A 13964-nucleotide genomic window follows, 5' to 3' on the forward strand; every position below is an offset into this window, starting at 1 on the left:
CATCAAGGTAGGCCGAAAAACTCTGTTCAGTCGTGCCCTTTGGTCTAACATTTCCCTACGAATGAATTGAGGGCCGTGTTCTCGGACAAAGAATGATTTTTCGTGGTACTACCAAAAGGAATGCTTTTTGAGAAGTCACACCAGGCAGTTGCAAGACGCTTCACTCGGCTTTCCGTTAAACCTTCTGCTGTGAAGCAGTTACTCAGCGACCTCAACCTCCGGCGTTGCGCTTCAGCCGTTAATGGGGCAAAGCTTAAACACTGAGGCCTGGGGTCCCCGTCCGGGCTATGCTTTCTCAACGCAACACCTGGAAACCTTAAGTTCCTGGCTTCCTTCAAAGACATCCGAAATCGTTCCTCACTTCTAGTTCAGAAATATTACTTGAATTTCTCAAGCCTGACAACCAGCTTTATGGTTCAACGTTCGGTACTAAGGTTTAAAGCTTATTTTATTCACTCCCGCATGTGCGCGTTTTGAAAGATGTTAAGGACTGTATTACGCATCAAAATGACGACAATGGTTCCGTCTCCCGCTGCGGGATTTTAGTTAGTAGGTAGTGTGTCAAGCCCATATGTGCACGATGATTTATATTATAAATTGTTTTTCGTATACCTTTAACTTTAAAATAAAAGAGGGGGTCATTTCAGGAAAATTTGAGAGTGACAGCGAATGTAATTTAATGACAGTGAAAGTGGGGAGGCCGGCCGGCGGTAAGTTGACCCTGGCCTGCCACTCCAAAAAAAAAATTTGAATCTGGAAACGATGCAATGACCAGGACGGGTTCATAGGTGAACATTGATAAAAATATGAATTTATCACGCCAGAACGGTGGTCGGTGGAACTAGAGGAACCAATTTCATATCCAAATTTAGGTAAAGTTTTGTGAACGGTTGCCGCTGGATGCCACTATGGCCCAAGGCTGAATGGATATCAATCAGATACAAGTAAAATAATTTTTTCCAGTGAGCGCCGTAACAAAACCTGCTTATCGTGAAGACATTGGAAATAATTTTTTGTTTCTAATTCTAAGCAAAAGTGGAAAATCTAGCCTTAAGGTAGAGGGGGTGGTTCTCTTCTAATATTTTCCTTGGCACATTACGACACCACCGTCTTGCATCACCACCACCGCGAAAACGCGTGAGGAGTACATGCGTGTTAAGGAAATATAATAAACTTTCATGAAAGGCAACGACAGATGAAAGTCCCATAAAATCTTGTTGAGCGTGAAGTTAATCTTAGCGAAATCAGCCATTTCGCAACCACGGGTTCATTTTATTGATCAATCTCTGATAGAGATTGACATGGAAAGATCAAATACCAAGAACCTATCATTCAGGGAATCAGCTAATGTTAGTTACTTAATGAATTCGGAATTTCAGACAGGATAAAGTCCAGAATATTGGAGCATCGGGTCGCTGTTCAGTGTGGGGAAGGTTACATGATACAGTCGTGTCACGAAACTCGTTGGAGTGACCAGAAGATGCGTAAAGATTACACCAGTCAATGTCTGAGAAGTTAAAATCCCCGCAACCACGCGTCCAAGATCTGGAAGGCGAGAATACCAACTTAAAATGACACTTTAAGGCTCGTCAAGAAAACATCGATCGCTATCAAGCACTCGGTAGCGCGTACTTATGATAACTGTTTGAAAGTAAGGACATTCGGACAGACATTATTTTGTATATGCAAGTAATTTCACTGAACATGAAGGCATAATCAGCCCAACTGCGCCCACTGTAGGGCAAAGGCCTCTACAATGCTTCGCCAATCAACCCTGTCCCGCGCCAGCTGCTGCCATCCTATGCCCGCAAACTTAAACTCAAACGCCCACCTAACTTCCTGCCGCCCCCTGCTACCCTTGCCGCTTCTTGGAATCCGCTCCGTTGCACTTAAGGACCAGCGGTTATCTTGCCTTCGCGTTAGGAGCCCTGCCCAAGCACATTTCTTCCTCTTGATTTCGACTAGGATGCCATTAACCCTTCGTTTGTTTTCTGACCCACTCCGCCTTTATCCTGTGTCTGGACTTTACACCTATCATTATCCTTTCTATTGCTCGCTGCGTTGCATTTATCTTAAATTGAATCCTTTTCGATATCCTCCAGCAGCACTCAGCCCCTTTTGCGGCTCTTCCTGTCAAGCCTTCGAATAGTCATCACTGTTATCATAAAGCAGCTGGCTGTTCTCGACGTCAGACCTCAGTCATGATTCCAAGATAATGGCGACGTCGGTGATATGTAGTAGAGCTTGAATGGCTTCATTCTTAGATAGATGTATTACTGCTTTATTTGGATGTTCTGTTCCGGCTTGTACAGCTATCATGTGATATTTTCATTTCATGCTTGTTTTTCCTGTCTATATATGCTTGATGTGTGTGCTGCTGTCTGTATCAGGAAACCAAGGCCCGCCGGTTCTATTACCTCTGCCTTGGCTTGCTATTACTTTTCGAAAGAAAATAAACATTACTTCAAACAAAAATAACGTAACCCTCCGAGATCAAATGAAGCCGAATATCAGAAAACAAGGAGCAGTAACTGTGAAGGCGCAGTGTGACTCATCGGAATGGAGTTACACGAATGACACTGCGGGGCGACAATTTTATTCATGTACACCCTAAAGACATTTATGGCTATTTCATTGGGAAGCATCACAAAAATCAAGAAAAAGAGAGATAAACGACCTGATCTGCAAGATAAAAGCTCTCCAGAAAATTAAAAGACAGGCAGCTCATTTCATCTATTCCAGGTACAGTCGCACCGCTCCGGTATCCGAACAGATGGTAGCTAATGGGGTTCCACTATCCTGTCAAGATGAAAATTTCTTCGATGAAAATTTTTATTTATCCTACCTAATCACAAACTCACATTTGTCCTCGCATAGTAAGGTGTGGGTGCGGGCTAGTTGGTAATGCATTGCAAGACGAAAAGCGCGAAAAAAACACACGGACGCTAAGAAAGACGAAGGACAATCGCTAAAATCCAACTGACGTTAATTGGAAACATCGAAAGTTTTATCGGCACATGAAAGGGGGGAAGACAGAAACTAACAATTACAGCAGCATACAAAAAAGTCATGTCACTCATACCCGCTCAGATACATCATCTCCTTTTTTGAAATGCCGATTGATGGCGTGCTTACGCAACCACAGTCCGTCCTATCCATCTCTAGCGCCTCTTACAAGGGAGATATTAGAGGCGCTAGAGATTGATAGGACGGGCAGTGGTTGCGTAAGCACGTCATCAATCGGCCAACAAAACAAACATAGGTAGGCATCAATGAGAACACTGGAAAGAAAAGGCACTTATCCAGGAACGCCATCTCGTTTCCCTATAAAACAACGCACAGTTTTGCCACACACGTGTCCGAGCGCTTAGCGATGCAATATGCTTCGAAAAGTTTCCCGCCTATATGGTTACTACTGCTAGAAGAGATCGTCGTATTATGCAAGTCCGGCAGGCAAGGACGTTCTTCATGTTATTTGCATCCGCGGCAGTGCAGCACTAGGTTAGAAAGGAATTTTTTCTTGTCAAGGGAATTTTCGTGGTTTTTATACCTGGCGTTTATGCCCCTAGCCGCTTGAATATAATACACCTTTCCACACGAGAAAAGAACCCAATACACCTCCCCTTTTTTGCAGTTAACAAACTTGTCTGCATGCGACAGAGTGAACCGTTGAACGCCCTTTCTGGAAGAGGACAGTTGCAGCTTCTTATTCACTGCAGCGCACACTTTCGCAACCTTATGATCGGCGGAGAACACCACATGCCCAATGTGTCGCGCTGTGATTTTTTTTTACACGATGCGAGACACCGAGCAGATACGGGATGCACGTGACCTTCTTTCGTGTTTCTTCCTGGTGCCCCTGAGGAGAAGGTGTCGCCTTTTTCTTCAGGTTTCCCAAGAGCCTTTCCGCCAGCAGAGCAATGTTTTTTCCTGGAGAACCTGCTTCATGTAGTCTGTTCATCTGGCCGTGGAAACCTCCTCAATTCGGTGGGGACATAACATTTTGAGGCCTATCGGCAGGCGTCCTTCACAAGTCTTGAGTGCTGCTAACTGAACGAGAGAAGAAACTTTCCGGTCTTTGATGAATACATCCAGCAAACATAACTCCTAGTCAGCCTCAACTCAACGTGTAAAAGTCGTACGCACTAATCCACTGGCAACTCAAATGGGAAGTTGAGCCCTTGACTACTTCCTTAAAATACGTTTAGTATGTCGGGCGCCGTCTGAAAACAGCTCGGTTCTCTGATGAACGCGAGGTAGCCGTCGACTCACCTGTAAACATCTGCGGTGAAATCTTTCAAATCCGCCTTCAATATCGTGTCCACCTTCTAGTGTCAGATTCCCTTGATGTATTGGGACAACAGTGTCCTTCTTCTGTGCCAAATGTGTCGGTGAGTTTTCGACAGTTGTGTTTTATGCTTTTTCTATTTTATATACCTGTAAGCCTCTCCTTTGGCACATAGCCTGCAGTCTACTGCAAATAAAAAATGAATCTAAAAAACGACGAGAAGAAACAACGAGTAAAGTGCATATTTCTGAAAACAGGGAGTCGCGAACGATTCCACGGACGTAGCATTATGCACCGTGCCGTTAGATTCATCTTTTCGGATTATTCCCGTCATACTAGCGTCACCGCACTAAATGCTCGTGCTGAACTTGATACGTCATCACATCATCGCAAACAAACACGGTGGGCTCTGTTCCATAAGATTTACCATCATGTTCTGCTGCATGACGATGCTTTTCAATAACATGAAACTTTTTTCTATGTCGCGACCACCCGTTGAAAATTAAACGCATATCATGCCATACTTCTTTTGGGAACTCTTTCATACCTCGTACTATAGTCGACTGGAATAATCTACCATCACACATCGCTTCAGAAGCGAACCTCAGGATCTACTAACCCAAATGTCTGTCTAGCATTACACATTGATTCTACCATATGCTGCATTCAGCTCTTTTGTTATTTTGTTTTGTTCCAGCGGTTATGTTGAACCTCTAATGGGCTATCACTTTTCTTTTCGTGTGAATTATAATGCATATTACAGGTTATTTTATTTTTTCTACTTGTGCTTTGTTCTGTATTTATGTATTGCACGTTGGTGCTTGCATATTTTTTGTTGCATACTCTTGTGTAATAACCTCGACTCAGGGCGTTTAGGGGTTTATTGAATAAATAAATAAATAAATAAATAAATAAACACAATGGCGAACCTTTTTGCAGTAGCGAATAGCAAAAAAAGCCACTCAGTGTATACTGATGGCTGCTTCAATTCCAAGGTAGCAAAGAAGCAGGCTTGAGACCATACAGACTTTCTTCCACAATTGAGATAATAGGAAGTTGACGTCGAGGAGCCCCAATGGTTGTACTAGAACCAAAATAGACTTTATACATAAATGAACTTAACACTAGCATTTAAAAGTTAACTATTCAGTATCAGTTAACCAGCCGGCTACTTAACAGGACTTAGCTGTATTCTGATGCAGAACACCGCCGACAATGCTATACTCAAAAAAGTGTTATCCTAACTCAAAAAACCTGCTTTCAAAAATTGTGTAAAGTGTTTTATTTATTTTATTTCTTTACAATTACTGCTGTCTGGAAAGAAAGACATAGCAAGACTGGGTACATACATTAGTAAAAACAAATAACACGGGTAGCAAAGAAATAGACAACATAGAAGTAATAAAAACGGATCAACACGTCAAACTGTTTTGGGCAACTGAACAACGAACTGTTCTATTGAAAATGAGCGAAGTGACCCGTCCAATCGATTCCAAATTTCAACAGTTAGCGAGAAAAAAGAAAATTTAAAGCACTCTATATGTGGTTTGAAAGGAACAATGTTTAATAGGTGGTTCCGTCGGGTTGCACGTGCGCTTGAGGACACAAATGAGAAGGGTGCCTGAATGCCAGATGACGTGTGAACGATCTTTTGCAGCATGATGATGCATTCACATGTGCGCCTATGTTCTAACGTTTGCAAAGATAAAGTGTGCAACTGTGAAGAAGGTGAAACGTTGCGATCGTACCAGCCGAAAATGAATTGTATCGCTTTTTTTTAGCTGATTCTAAACGGTCAATGTCGCGCGCGTGATGAGGGGACCAAACAGGATCGGTCCAACTAGTGATTTCTAAGCAGTTAATTTACATTCCTTCGTGGCATTTTTTAAGGTGCGTGTAAGATAGCCATGCTTGCGAAGTGTTTTCCCAGAAATGTTATTAATATGAGCATTTCATTTTAAGTTATATGAAAAAGTAACACCCAGATATCTGAACTGGCTGACAAGGGTCAAGCAGTTACTGTTATTACTGTAAGAGAAATACAGCGGATTCTTTTTGTTACCGAAGGTCATCGCAACCATTTTAGTAAAATTATTTTTCATTTGCCATGCGTTACTCCATTCACAGAACAATGAAAACACTTTGTTTAATTCCTGTTGATCATGGGCGCTAGCAATGTCGCGATTAAGCAGGCAGTCATCGGCATCTAGGCGTAACTTCACTGCTGTGTCATCAATAACATTTGCTACGTCATGATAGAAATTTCTAAATAATAGAGGCCCAAGCACCGATCCTTGGGGCACACCTGAGGTTACAGTGACTGACAATGACTGTGCACGGTTGAAAGTGACGAACTGGAATCTTAAGTATAAGTAGTCGATTATCCAGTCGAGCAACATATTGATGTTAAATATGGTACGAATTTTACAAAGAAGCTTAATGTGGCAGACCACGTCAGATGCTTTGAAATAATCTATAAATATTTCATAGATTTGATCGCGGTTATTTAATGCGAAAGCTATGTCGTGAGTAAATTCAATGAGCTGAGTGACAGTGGAAAAACCAGATCGAAAACCGCGCTGACAGTGTTACAGTAGATTATGACAAATTAAGTACTGAACAATGTGCTTCTGAATAATGTCCTCGAGAAGCTTGCAGCGCGAGTAAATTATGGAGATCGGTCGGTAATTACTAATTTGTTGTTTATCGCAAGATTTAAACATCGTGATGACATTGGCAATTTCTTAAGGCTAGGTAACGGAGGATGTGTCCAGTGATTTATTGAAAATGACTAAGATAACGGGCCCCAATCCATTCCGAGTACCTAATAACATATTAGGTATGGCGTCTGGTCCCTTACTTTTAGTTGTGTCAATTGTAAATAACAGATTGTGAACCCCAGCCTAACTTACTTCGAGGTTGGGTAACTGGTGTTCCGAGCTATTAATGAAAGGAGGATTGGTACCATCATCAAGATGCAAGACAGAATGAAAGTAGCTATTAAAGGCTTCAGAAATGGTTACGGGATCCGCGCAAGGCTGATGGTTGGTAATAAAGAATACAGAGTCATAGAAAGAGGGTAATAGTGTTTTCCATAATTTCGATTGGTTCTTTTTCTTGAATTAACAGTGTTGTGTCGAAGTAGAAGTGTTTAGCTTCTGTCATTTTTGTCTTTCAACAGGTTGGACCCCCTGTATATGCCTTCGTTAACACCACGTGGATAGCTCATTATCGTCCCAGGGCAAGAAAACTGAATCTTACTGGCATCCCTGTAAACTACAGCCATCTCCAAATAATCTCACACTGATGAAGGTGGTTATACACTCTTACGCCTTATTAGCAAAGCCCCGTACCCTGAATATACCGAATTTTAAATGATCCGAAGTAGAACTAATTTACTGAATGGAAAGCGACCAGTAACGACCGCTTATAAAACGTGTACCTATTATACAACGTTGCTGCTTACTTAATACTGACATTCCCGGTAATTGTTACAGCACTTTGGTGTCTCTTTCTACGTCCATCATCTTTTTGCCCTGTTTTTCCACGTTACTGCTGCAATGTGAGCTGTTAAGCTTAAATATTGAGCTTCGATGCCGTACGATTCAAACAACGTGTGAGAAATAATTGAATAAGGCGTCGTTTTGGGATGGTCAGTTGACAGCTAAATAAAGGTCAGTGATTGAAGTATTTGTGCTTCGCAAGGTTGACCACTCAATAAACCACGCCGGTCATCAAAACGTTTGTGTGTGGCTCCCAGTTCATTTATATCACCTGTAGTTCTTCCAAATGGCAGGAAATTGCAGCCAAACTACAAGGAAGTGCACAATCTCACCCCCCCCCTGGCCTCCTCATGGGAAGCTGCCCTGCCCTGTTCTAGCAGCCACCAGCAACTACCAATGGCGCGTTCTCGGAGGATAGCAGGAGCTATCAATGTCCTCTACTGAAGGCCTCGACTAACAGGACAGGCCCTCCAGTGACCCTTCGTTTTTATCAGAGAAAAGTTTTTCCGTTCCTACCACAGTCTATAGTGCTTCGCCCTCATTGTAATGCAGTCATGGCGACAGGGATTCGATACCTTGACCTTGGGATCACGAAACCAAAGCCAAAGGCCCCCATACACCGCGGCGGGTTAACCACAAAAATCAAAAAGTTGTTTATTGATTTAATTATCATCAGCCTGACTACGCCCACCGCCGGGCAAAGGCCTCTCCCATAGCTCTCCAATTGACCCTGCTATGTGTCAGCTGCGGCCGCCCATCCCCGCAGACTTTCTAATCTCATCGGCCCACCTAACTTTCTTCCGCCCTCTGCTCAGGTACTTTATAATCGCTGGTGATATAGTGTGTTCTCGTGGCTTGCGCTTTACAGGCGTAGAGCCTCCAATAAAAAAATCTGAGAAAAATGTCCGCATTTAAATATCCGAATGACTGTAGCTAATTTCCAGCCATCGGGCAGATCGGCAGCATCGATATACTGCTGAAACAGCACGGCTAACATAATGCACAAGAATGGTTTCGTCGTGATCAGTAACTTTGAACACATTGACAAGAATGCAGTTAGAAGCAAGAGCCTAGTTTGATGCCCGAGGATACAGAGTGAAAGAGAATTTTTTCAGCGATGATAAAATCCTGAACCTCTGCCATCCGATGCCAATGCCGTTCTATGTTTAGCAGATCGCTGGAACCCATCCGCAACTCTGAATTGCTGCTAAGTGCCTAGATCTAGGGATTCGCGAATGGACCTTCTTTTCACTGTGGAACAACCAGACGCCGCCACGGCCGAATGCAGACAGTCTTCATAGCCAGGGCCAGATGGACTCACATACTCTGCACTTGCAAACTTTAGTCAGGAGGCTTGACATGTTCTTTTAGACCATTTCAACTCATCACGATGAGCGGGAACAGTTCCGGAGGCTTGGAAATCAAGTCGTCTGGTTCCAGTCCTTAAACCTGGAAAATCGCCGCTTGACCTAGTATCGTACCGTCCAATTGCATTGCGTAGTTGCATGGGCAAACTCATAGCAAAGATGGTACTTACGCGAATTGAGTGGTATCTGGAGCACTGCCAAATATATCCAGATGTAATGCCCGGGTTTCGGCGTGCATGTTCGTCTACTGATAGCGTGATTGACCTGGAGTCATCAGTTCAACATCAGAAGCATCTGAAGCACTTGACAGCGGCGTTGTTTCTGAATGCTAAAGGGGCGTATGATAACGTCACTCATGAAGCTATTTTGACTCTCTGGAAGCTGCAGAACTTGGTTGTCGCATTTTTTGCTGGATACGCAGTTATCTATCCAACAGACCACTATTTATGCAGAGTGAGGATTGACCAACATCACACTTCACTTCCCGTGGCACCCCATAGGGTGGGGTACTTAGCTCAACGCTCTTCAATCTTGCGCTTGTCGGCCTCATCAATGCACTACCACAGTCCGTGCGAGTCTCCGTCTATGCGGACGATATATTTATCTGGGCATCAGGAGTTACGCGTCCACAAGTTCGAGCAAGACTTCAAAAGACGGAAAGCATTATTACGCTCTACCTCCGCCTGCAAGGCCTGGAGATTTCTACTGAAAAATGTTCCCTTGTTGCCTTTACACGCAAGAGCATGTCCTGTTACCCCTTATGCAAAAATGGCTCAACAATACCCACATCTTTTGTACAAGAAAAGGCGACTGACATCGATCGTTCACGTTCTCTCCTTGCTCAGAGCGAAGTCGTGGGGAGCATCAGTGCACTCGATGCTCCAGCTGTACACCACCTTATTCATGGGATTCCTTCGGCGCAGTATCCCTGCACTAGGAGACTTGAGGGAAATGAACATACGGTGTCTACAAATTGTTCAAGCTCAAGCTCTCCGAACGTGCCCAGGACTGCCAAAATGCGCGTTTACAGACGCAACAGTACTCATTGCTCAGGGGAATCCAGTGACTGCCTATGTAACAATCGAAGCCTGCAGAGCGCATATTCGTCATCTTTCTCGGATTCCCGCACATCAACTTGCCAGCCTTCCTACTAACCGACCGCGTACATCGTTTCCGAAAATTGTTGATGTCCATCGCGACTTTATACAAGCGCAATTTACACCAGCCTCTAGACCGTCTTCACCATTATGGAGTCTGCACCAACCTTGTGTGCCTCTTTCCATACCGGGCATCAAAAAGAAGGCTGATTTATTGTCGACAGCATTGAAACAAACCACTCTAAAATAGTGGCATGAGAAGCACGGACACCGACTGCATGTATACACCGATGACACAGTGACCCCTTCCAGTTCCTCGTTCTCCGTGGTCATCCCCGTAAGGACCATAGTTAAGCTAATGAAAACATCAGACCAGACTTCATCGACTGGAGCAGAACTTATTGCCATTCGTGTCGCTAATGAGCATATCAGTGAAGAAACGCCCCACCAATGGTCTGTGTTCACTGATTCAAAGACAGCACTCCAAGCCTTACAATCTGCTCTTTGTTATGGGCCCCGTGAACAAATGGTCGCGGAAATCTGACAGCTCCGCCACAACACCATCAATAAAGGGCACGATATTGTTTAACAATGGCTGACAGGACAGAGCGGCATCACAGGCAACCACCGCGCGGACGAGGCCGCGCGAACTGCTCACCATGAGGGCGATTATGTGTCCATCCCCATCTCGAGAGCCGACGAAGCGGGTAGGCTTAGCCCACTGGCGCAGGACATCACGCTTGCCGCCTGGAATTCAGGCCAATTATTGAATTCGCGTTTAAAAACCTTGCACCCAGATCTGAAGCTCCGCCTGCCATCCGCCTACCATGACGTGAAGCAACTTTGCTGTGTCGCCTGTGGCTTGGTGCAGCTTTCACCAAGCATTACTCCCCTGCATGTGCCTTCCGCTGGTGTGACGAGATTATAGCTCACATTCTTTGTGAAGGCCCTGCCTACAGCGCCGAAAGGCAGCCTATCTGCCGTGCACTGGAGCGTCTAGACCTGCGCCCACTGACGGAAATGAAGATTCTCGGCCACTGGCCGCGGCGATCGTCGGCGGTGATGGCCGCCAAGGCGTCGCTCCCCTTCTTGGGGACTTCTGGCCTGCACGATAGGCTGTGACTTTACCGAACGCTGTGACTTTGCATAGTGACTTCAATTTCCTGCTACTCTGTCTTCTCCTTCATATTTTTATTCCCTCACTCCTTCCCACGGTGCAGGGTAGCAAACCGGTTATTCTTCCCTGCCTATCCTCCTCCTCCTCCTCTTCCTGAAGAGAACTTGTGGCTCATTGCTAAGGATGAATCCAATCCAAGCAGGCATAAAAATACAAGCAATGATGTTTCATTCAGAGAATTTTCCCTATTACAGTGAATTTTAGAAAATAAATTGCAGTGAAAACAGAATTTCGGAATATCTTTCAACAAACAATTACACCCGAAACCGTCTCAATTTTTTTTTAAGTTTCCTGGTTTTTGAAAATGGCGCTGCAAAAACAGAACTGAGAGTTGTTTTTTGGTCTATTTGAGGGGACAGTTAGTGATGCGCTAGCACATCACTGATTCTAAGAGTAAAAAAAAACCATGATGTAAAAAGAGTAAAGGAAGTTCAAGATTCTCGAGAAGAATAAACGGTTAACGGTAGGCACGAAAGTTATTGAAAAAAAGTCAGAACACCGACCAAAAGAAAATGAACTTTTAAATGCGTTTCGGCTCCCACACGGGAGCCTAGTTCACAAACCAGTACAGGCGTGAAAGGCTAGCTACTTACGCCTGAAAATGTGCGCTAGGCAGCGGACGTATGCACTAGGAGGTGCCCCGTCAGTGTGATTAAGTGCGTGTTCGGCTGTCTGAATGCGGTCGAACAAACCGCATCTGCACAAAGCCCGAGGACATGAACGACGGCCGTCAAATAATTCGCAGGGGCCTCTCCAAATGTGCCTATGCGTTACCCTTTGTCAAAGCTGTGGGACACAAACTGTTGCAGCCTCCACGATCTGACAGTGGCCCAGCCGCCAAAAAACGTGCACCTGTGCCAAATGTGCCCGGAATCAGCGAAACCTTGGCGCGCATTTTGCGATCCTGTGACGTTGAGGTCTCATAAGTGCCGGCGAAAAAGTTGCGCCAAGCCCTCGTCAATGTAAAAGACTGCCTGACAAAAGTAAAATTTCCGGGCGTAATGTACAGTATACAGTGCAGAGAATGTAACCATGTGTATGTGGGTGAAAGTGGAAACTGTGTTGGAGGGTTGAAACTTGAAGCTTCAAACAAGCCGGTTATGTCAGACGCACTCGCCGAACATTCCAAAAGCAAGAAGCATGACATAGGTTGTAGGAACGTGCACATTTTAAAAACAGAAAATCTCCAAAGCCGTCTATACCTGGAATCTATAATCATTCAGACTACCGAGCACACACACACACAATCGCACTTCATGGGGCATATGGCCACTGTCTAGGGCACATTTTTGAAAATTTAATGGCCAGAATTTCACGTTTGTACCTCTTTGTGAACAAGGCTCCCGCAAAAGAGCCGAAAAGTCATTTAAAGGTTTATTTTATTTTGGTGGGTGGTTCGCCTTCTTCACATACACCCCCGACCATACGGGTTTTCGTCAAACCCTCGACTTCGGCAGAAGTTATTAAATGCGGTAAAGGAGTACATGAACAAACAGTAAGTAATCAGGAGGTTTGGGCCATGAAAGGAAATTAGCAACAGGAAAACGCGGATTGCAATGCAGACCAGGTTCTTTTACCCTCGCACGCAGTTTGCGGGCATGCTCCTGCTCTCGACACCAGTCGCATCTCTCGGCACGCGCGGGCTGATGGACTGCGGTTGTCTTCGCACGTAGAACGCGTGTTTACGTGTTTTTCGCTTCCGCCGTTGTTGCGCTCCATCCCCTCACATAAGTGGCTGTGCATCACTACTCACAGTTTCTCTCTACCAGACCATACTGCAGTTATCTGACGCGCAGTTACTCCTGGACGTGACATCCGAAGGTGCTCGGCCAGATATGGCACGGACTGCAAAGGAGAGCGCACAAACGGTCCAAACGGCACGAGGTGTCGGCAGGTGGGTGTATCCAGTTTCTTCCTCTCCCTCTTCTGAAGAAATAAATTACTGAACGAAGAGGACATGAGACTACTTACTTCCAAAAGTAGATTCAAATACGTAGCGCTTTTACGCCACCTAAATTACCTACTTTGCAATGGTATTCCAAAGAATCCCCCCTCCCCCTATTTCGGAAGACGGCCCACCCCATAAAATGAATTACGATGGATTAGTGGGTGTATTAAGTTGAATTAGTTGGTGATTAAAGTAGATTTTTGGGGAAAAGAGTGGGCCGGATTGGTAATATAACAAAATAGAACCAAATGCCCCATTGGGGCCTTTAAGGGAAAAGAAATGATGATGAAATAGTAGGTACTTGAACGTTCTAATATAGTTCTAACTATTCCAGCCCTCAGATTTTCAAACTCGGCGGTGCTGATGACGTCACAAGCCTATTTCTACGAGTTACATGCACTCAACATGCACTGGAAAGGTTGCTTAGTTTGCAAGCTTTCGGAAAGCTCATGTTTTTGGCGCGATGTAGGTACAATTTGTTTGGCCACAGCGTCGAGGGTAACAATATTTTCAAAATTCTAAAAACTAATATGCATATTACTTAGGTGGGCTACACACCTGTCAGTAATTAAGGAGCCTAACAG

General features: G+C 44.5%; 2 protein-coding genes across 3 annotated transcripts in view; both read right to left on the reverse strand.

The window, feature by feature from the left end:
• The window catches only part of LOC144096778 (protein 5NUC-like), a 414953-nt gene that overhangs the window by 293371 nt on the left and 107618 nt on the right, over positions 1-13964 (reverse strand). The window lies entirely within an intron of this gene.
• The window catches only part of LOC144096904 (uncharacterized), a 66191-nt gene that overhangs the window by 35311 nt on the left and 16916 nt on the right, over positions 1-13964 (reverse strand). The gene's annotated exons all lie outside the window — the stretch shown is intronic.

Source organism: Amblyomma americanum, chromosome 7, assembly GCF_052857255.1.
Source record: "Amblyomma americanum isolate KBUSLIRL-KWMA chromosome 7, ASM5285725v1, whole genome shotgun sequence".
Lineage (NCBI taxonomy): Eukaryota > Metazoa > Arthropoda > Arachnida > Ixodida > Ixodidae > Amblyomma > Amblyomma americanum.